Raw genomic sequence first — 7,418 nt, forward strand, 5'->3', positions numbered from 1 at the left:
GGTAATTTTGAGCCTGAGTACTGAAGTATGAGAACTGAGAGAATGAAGCTGAGCAGGTAAAGGGTTTATTCATGAGGCAGCCGAACAAGGAGACAGAACAAATTGCAAATCCATCTCCCTGAAGGTGAGAGGCTCTGAATACTTATGGGATAAACCTGAAGTGCGGGGAACATGGGGGAAGGTGATTAGAGATAAGAAAAAGGTGAAGTAATCATGGTTTTGCACAACAAAGCTACATGCTTCTCCATGGGACTCATGTTCAGAAAATGGCGACGTTAGCATGTTCCAAGGGTGGAGTCTTTGGCCCTCTGATGTCAAATGGTAACTGATTGGATAACTCGTGCGTGCCCAGTTGAAGAGTTTGTTGTCCCAATCAGTCTTGACTGGCTCAAGCTTGAACTGGACCCAGCTGACTCCAAGTTCGTGAAAAAAATCTCCGGCAAACATCTTAATTGTTTAGGCCGTGTGATGCTTGGATGACATTCAAGTTTTTATAGAAACAACTGAAGCAAATTTGATCAGTGAAGGCATTTTACAATTCAGTATTTATTAAGCAAGTTATACTTTAATGGATCTAACTGACGACTCCTCTCTGTTTCGATAGTAGCTATGTGTTTTGTGCAGGTTTCAGCCTATTGATAACCAATGTCTCCCTTGCCTGTATTGACAGTGACTGTGTCCTACTCAACAAGGAACACTGTTTAATCCATATTACATATCTTACTCCACAATATTCCTCTGCCCTAATCATCCCAGGGCCAGGCTCCAGGCAACTAGAGATCACCCCTGTGCCCTAAGTCTCACCTGAGTTATTCAAGTACCCAATCTTAAACTGTTTACTCTGCCCTTGCCTTCCTTTGCCTTGAAACCCCATAAAGGATCTGGTGTAGACCTTCCCCTCCCTCATTTCTTCTGCCTCCTGACAACTCTGGTGTTTTTTCCTGGGTGAAATATGGCACTGGGTGGCATATGGTAACAACTCCTCTCTGGACACTGTGAGCAAAATAAACTTCCTTCCAAGCCTCAATCTCCCTTACTTTTGTGGCCACAGCAACATTACTGTACCATATCCAGCATTTCTATTTTTAGAACAAGTGTCCTCATGGAGAGAATAGTTTAGTTTGGGACAGGAGGAGACCCCCATGATGCTCAGGGATTACTAGCAACACCATCTGATGTCAAAAGTTCATGAATAACAGAAGTAAAACCAATGAATCACCAAAGCAGTAATTTGTGAAAGTTTATTGTACACACACCAAAAAGACAGTATGCAAACGAGGAACACTCATACCAAAATGTAGTATGAGAAGCAGGGGTATATTGTTACAAAGCAACTTAGATAATGAGAAAGCAGGGACTGTTTATTCATCTTATTGATTGCTTATGGTGTTAGAATTTTCTTAAATGATAGGAGATTGGTCAGTAGTTACCTCACGCCAACCTTGAGAAACAGTTCAAGTTTTGCTTATAATTTCTGAAGGCATAAGCCAGAAATGACCCAGGACAAATTAGTCTTGCAAGATAAGCTAAATTAAGCACTGTTTTTGTAAGATTAAACTGGTTTTGTCTGCTCGCGGAATTTTCAAGGCTCGTCTCTGTTTTTTTATTTTAACACTGGGAAAGCTCTACCTTTTGCTGGCAGTCGTGGGCACTAATTTGGATTGTTTTTGTTTTTGGTTTAATATTTATTTATGTAGTATATTTTTTTGGCTGCGCCGGGTCTTAGTTGTGGACTGCAGGCTTCTTAGTTGTGGCATGACGCGGGATATAGTTCCTTGACCAGGGATCGAACCTGGGCCTCCTGCATTGGGAGCTTGGAGTCTTACCACTGGACCACCAGGGGAGTCCTGTGGGCAATACTTTGTGAGGCTCTGTATTGTCTGTTCCAAGAGTGACTTTATCTTCCTACCCTAAATTCCTGGGCCTGTGACAACTCTGCAGGACCTGGCCCCTGTCAAAGCTTGGCAGGGGTAAGGGGACGAATAGTCAATGCTATCTCTCCCCATCATGCAAGTCTGCCTGGACAAACTGACTAATTATTTATAAAGGCTCCCTGGAGTAGCAGAAGCTGACACCTCTGCACCTAAACCAGGCTCACTATTTGTCAGGCTTGAGCTGAAAACCTGGTGTAGGTGGTGTGGTAACTGGGAGACCTCCCTTGAGATCAGCAGCCTCTCAGCTGTAGTTTGCCTTCACCTCCGAAGTGACACAATACATCCTTTCTAGGATGCCCATTGGGTACATCAACAGCTTTGTCATCACACACAATCCTTTCAGACACAGGATCATCATTGTACTCACCTTTCTCCAGGAGCACAGGTATGACCTTACATTGAGGACATCTACCTCCAAGAAGACTTATTTGACACACTCATCATGGACATACAAGTCCAACATCTTTTAGTACTTTTGATGGCAACATATTCTTATTTATAAATTTTACCTCCAAACTGAAATCAGCAGCCACTCCCATTTGTGCACTCAGAGATTCCTGCACTAAAGAAACTTCAGTAACCCCATCTCATGCCCCATCGAGTCTCTGGACAACTTATGATAGTCATTAGTTACCCCTGAACTTCTGATGAAAAAAATCTAGCCCTCCTCAACTCTATAAATAAATCATTAAAACAGCAAAACAACAAATGACTAGTTACCCATTGGGCTCTCCCAGAAACAGAAACTCTTTAGACCCTGAGCACGTGACTCTCCATACCAGCGGTTCATTATATTTTGGGTCATGAAAACAGCACAACACAAACTTGCACAGCTACCAAGGCCTCCTCAAGATAGGATGTTTATTGCAGGGCCCAGCAGTAAGGCCAGGTAAGAATCACAGAATTGGAAATATACCAAAAGTAGCCAATACTCAATTCGAGAATCATTCGGGTTTATTGCACACAATTAGCACAAAGTAGGGAAAATAGGAAAGGGGTTAACATCACTACGTCTGGGAACGAGGTATCTCAGCACCAGCAGCTGTCTCCAGGTCTGTAACTGGTCTCGCAACAAGAGTGAGTGGAAGGTCACCTTCTGCTCCGACAGAGCTCTGGCAGTGTCCGTCTGGAATAGTTCTCAGCAGTGTGGAGTGGGGTCCTCCAGTGAAGAGGCTTCAGGTCGTTCAGTTCAGTGGTTTCTTTTCTTTCTTTCCCTTTCTTTCCTTCTTTCTTTCTTTCTTTCCTTCCTTCTCTCTTTTTTCATTTGCTTTTTAAATTTTTCGGCTGCACCATGAGGCATGTGGAATCTTAGTTCCCTGACCAGGGATTGAACCTTCATCCCCTGCATTGGAATCATGGCGTCTTAACCGCTGGACCGCCAGGGAAGTCCAGTGGTTTCTTTTTAAGGAGTCTGTCAGTAAGTGTAGTGGTTATGCCCCAGAAGATCTCGTCTCTATCATTTGCTTTGTCTGTTTCAGTGAGGTACATTGTCAATTAAATTTTTTATCTGAAGTAACACTAGCAGTCCCACAGCAGATGTTTCAAAACAACTAACATGGAAGTTCACTTTGGCCACTGTGAATTCTTTTTCAACTACTTAACATACAATATAATAGCTTAAATCCTATAAGTTTCACCCAAGTTGAGTAGGAATCGTATTCTTAAGCACCAGCCAGACAATCACAATGCAGCCTCCTGGGGCTCTAGAGGAAGTCCGTACCATCTGCAGGGCAGATTTATACATCATTTTGAAACAGCTCCTGATGGGTCACTGTAGCAGAATAAGAACAGAACACTTGAGTAGGGGGCATCAGATATCCATGCATCCAGAACGACCCACTATGAGGGTCGTTGCTCTATTGGACCAACCAAGTCATGAAGTCTAAGGACCCTGATTGGACCAACCAAGTCATGAAGTCTACGGACACTGCTGTATTCCATTATAAGGTAGAAATGTACAGCCAGGATTGAGCCAGATCAGGTCTAGAGAACACAACTAGGCTGCATGAATAGGTAGTTGAGACCCCACCAACATGGTAACAACTCACTTCCGTGGCTGTCTGGGTGCCCTGCACAGCCATAGGGGAGAGGAGAAAGCTTGAGCTGGGGTTCTGCTTGGCTCATTTTGCTTTATGGGTGCACGTAAAATCGACAGTGACCGCATCACAGCCACATTCAGGGTGTCCCTGAAAGATAATGGAGTAGAAACGTTTTTCCAATGGGTTATGCTATGATCTGGCCATCCATTTTGTGTGGAAGAATCGTTATTCAAAGGTGACCATATATATAGATTCCAGGATAGCAGCCAATGATCTGCCCTGGTAAGGAAGGAAAAGTTGAGAAGATTGTTGAAAGGAGGTCTGCAGTAGAGACATATGGATGTATTTATGGAACTGTGCACACAGTAGGCAAATTTTGTATGAATTATTAAAATTCACCAAAGTATATCACTAACAATGTCAAACAGGGACTTCCCTGGCAGTCCAATGGTTGAGACTTCGCCTTCCAATGCAGGGGGTGAGGGTTCGATCCCTGTTTGGGGAACTAAAATCCCGCATGCCTCGTGGCCAAAAAACCAAAAACATAAAACAGAAGCAATATTGTAACAAATTCAATAAGGACTTTAAAAAAAGTGATCCACATCAAAAAATATTTAAAAAAAAACTAATGTCAAGAAACAATCACATTCAATTTCTGGACCTTGGGACTAGGACATTGTACTGACTGTTTCTTCTCCGTGGATCCTTTTTTTTTTTTTTTTTGGCTGAGCTGCATGGCTTGTGGGATCTTAGTTCCCAAACCAAGGATTACTGAACCCGTGCTCTCGGCAGTGAGAGTGCAGAGTCCTAACCACTGGACCGCCAGGGAATTCCCTTCCTCCCCTCCTTTAACTGTGTGCTCAAATATCATCTCCTTATGAGAACAACCCTCTGTTTCCTACTGAAATCTTCCTGACTCCACATTCTTGTTATTCCTTGGTGCTGATCTTTTTTTTTTTTTGCATTTCTACCTGTCACCTTATAGTTTACTATAATATGTAGCATTTTCTTTGTGACTTATTCGTTACTCTCCTCAATAAAGGCTTTTGAAGGACACTACAGGAGGACATATTTCTTTCTTCACTGATATATAACACACGTCTAGACCTGTCTCTGAAGCTGGTGAGATGTTCAGTACATGGTTTTGAAGCAATGAAACAGCACAAGGTGGTAGCTTCCTTCCACACTTTCACCTCTTTCTACTTTCATCTGATTATTTCTTTCCCTCCAAGTTTAATTCTCCTTAAGCTTCCCATGAGTGAAAAAAAAATACACTTTGTAAAAACAAAAATTTCTCAGTCGCCAAATTTCCAGCATAGTCATGGGCTCAACTTAATTCTTTTACAATTTAGAACTCAAGGTTCTCTGCTTACCATCCGAAGGTTCTGCCCCAATTTCCAATGTATATGGGGGACGGGTGGATTTCCACACAATACCAACCAATTCTCAGACACTAGCTTGGTGTCCCACAATTTAACAATTCTGACGCTGTCTACCCTGAGATAGCATCAGATTCCAAGGCTAAGGGCTCAGTCCTACAAGACTGACCCTCGTAGAACCCCCCCCAACCCGACTTCAGACACCAATTGGAAGTCCAGGTTGTGACTGTGGTGCTCCAAAGACAATGGTCAGGGACAAAGGACAACCCTACCTGAAAAAGTTTCAAGGTCACATACCCTACCGGGCTCTTGTCACTCTCCCCGCCATGTTGCAATGGTTACGAAATTCCTGAGCCCACCTGGGCGAAGGGACCTCTTCCTCTCTCGTCCCAAATAAGGAAAGGCATCTGTCCTGCCCCACTTCCACCCTACAGAAGGAAGGTATATGTGCCTCGACCAATCAGAAAATGAAATTTTCACCTTGGAACATTCCTTTTTCCCCTGGCTATAAAAACTGACTAATAGCACATGTCTGGGGTCGGCTCTCCCAGACTACACTGAAGTCGGCCCACTGTTCTGGCAACAACCATTCCCTCTAATAAATTCTATCCTTTTTACATTCTGCCTTGTGTCTGGAAATTCTTTTCCAACCTGTGTTCGGACCACGACACTAACCTGTGCTTCTCATGATCTGTGCTTCTTCTCTTCTGTGAGCCTCTTTCAAGGTGTTAATGTAATCTTGAATTACCCACATTACATAACTCATTTATTCATCCCTTTTAAAATTACATACATGCAGGACTTCCCTGGTGGCACAGTGGTTAAGAATCCACCTGCCAGGGCTTCCCTGGTGGCGCAGTGGTTGAGAATCCGCCTGCCGATGTAGGGGACGTGGGTTCAAGCCCTGGTCCTGGAAGATGGCACATGCCGCGGAGCGGCTGGGCCCGTGAGCCATGGCTGCTGAGCCTGCGCGTCTGGAGCCTGTGCTCCGCAACGGGAGAGGCCACAACAGTGAGAGGTCCGCATACCGCAAAAAAAAAAAAAAAAAAAAAGAATCCACCTGCCAATGCAGGGGACACGGGTTCGAGCCTTTGTCGGGGAAGATCCCACATGCTGCGAAGCAACTAAACCTGTACACCACAACTACTGAGCCTGAGCCCTAGAGCCCACAAGCCACAACTACTGAGCCCGTGTGCCACAACTGCTGAAGACCGCATGCCTTCAGCCCATGCTCCACAAGAGAAGCCACCAGAAATGAGAAGCTCATGCACTGCAACGACACTCGCTGCAACTAGAGAAAAGCCCACGCGCAGCAACAAAGACCCAACGCAGCCAAATAAATAAATTTATTTTTAAAAATCCCATTTTCCTTGGTAGCGCAGTGGTTAACAATCTGTCTGCCAATGCAGGGGACACGGGTTCAAGCCCTGGTCCAGGAAGATCCCACATGCTGCAGAGCAACTAAGCTGGTGTGCCACAGCTACTGAGCTTGCGCTCTAGAGCCCGTGAACCACAACTACTGAGGATGTGTGTCACAACTACTGAGGCCTGTGAGCCTAGAGCCCATGCTCTGCAACAAGAGAAACCACCACAATGAGAAGCCCACGCACCACAAAGAAGAGTAGCCCCCCAACTCAGCACAACTGGAGAAAGCCCACGCACAGCAACGGAGACCCAACACAGCCAAAAATAAATAAATAAATAAATAAATTTATTTAAAAAAAAATCCCATGATATTTCCCCAGAGCTATTTCTGACATTATCTTTGAATAAATGCCTCAATACGATTTCTAATTTCCTGATATTTGCATTTCAAATTGTTTTTCTGAGATAATCTCAATTCCCCTTGCAGAGCTGTACCAGCAATCACTGGAGAATGATAATCACTTACCAGCAACAACATGAGATCATGGGGTTCAGATGTTCCCTTAGCAGATGAAACCAAGGGCAGTTATCAGTTAGTTCCCTGAAACTCTAACTTGCTTTATAAATAATATCCTGTAACCTACCTTCACTGACTCTTGCTTTAATTGTTTTTGCAAATTACATACCCTCCAAGCTTCGCC

This window comes from Delphinapterus leucas, chromosome 20 (genome assembly GCF_059928025.1).
Source record: "Delphinapterus leucas isolate spDelLeu-1000000601 "Yukka" chromosome 20, BTC_Dleu_Yukka2, whole genome shotgun sequence".
Lineage (NCBI taxonomy): Eukaryota > Metazoa > Chordata > Mammalia > Artiodactyla > Monodontidae > Delphinapterus > Delphinapterus leucas.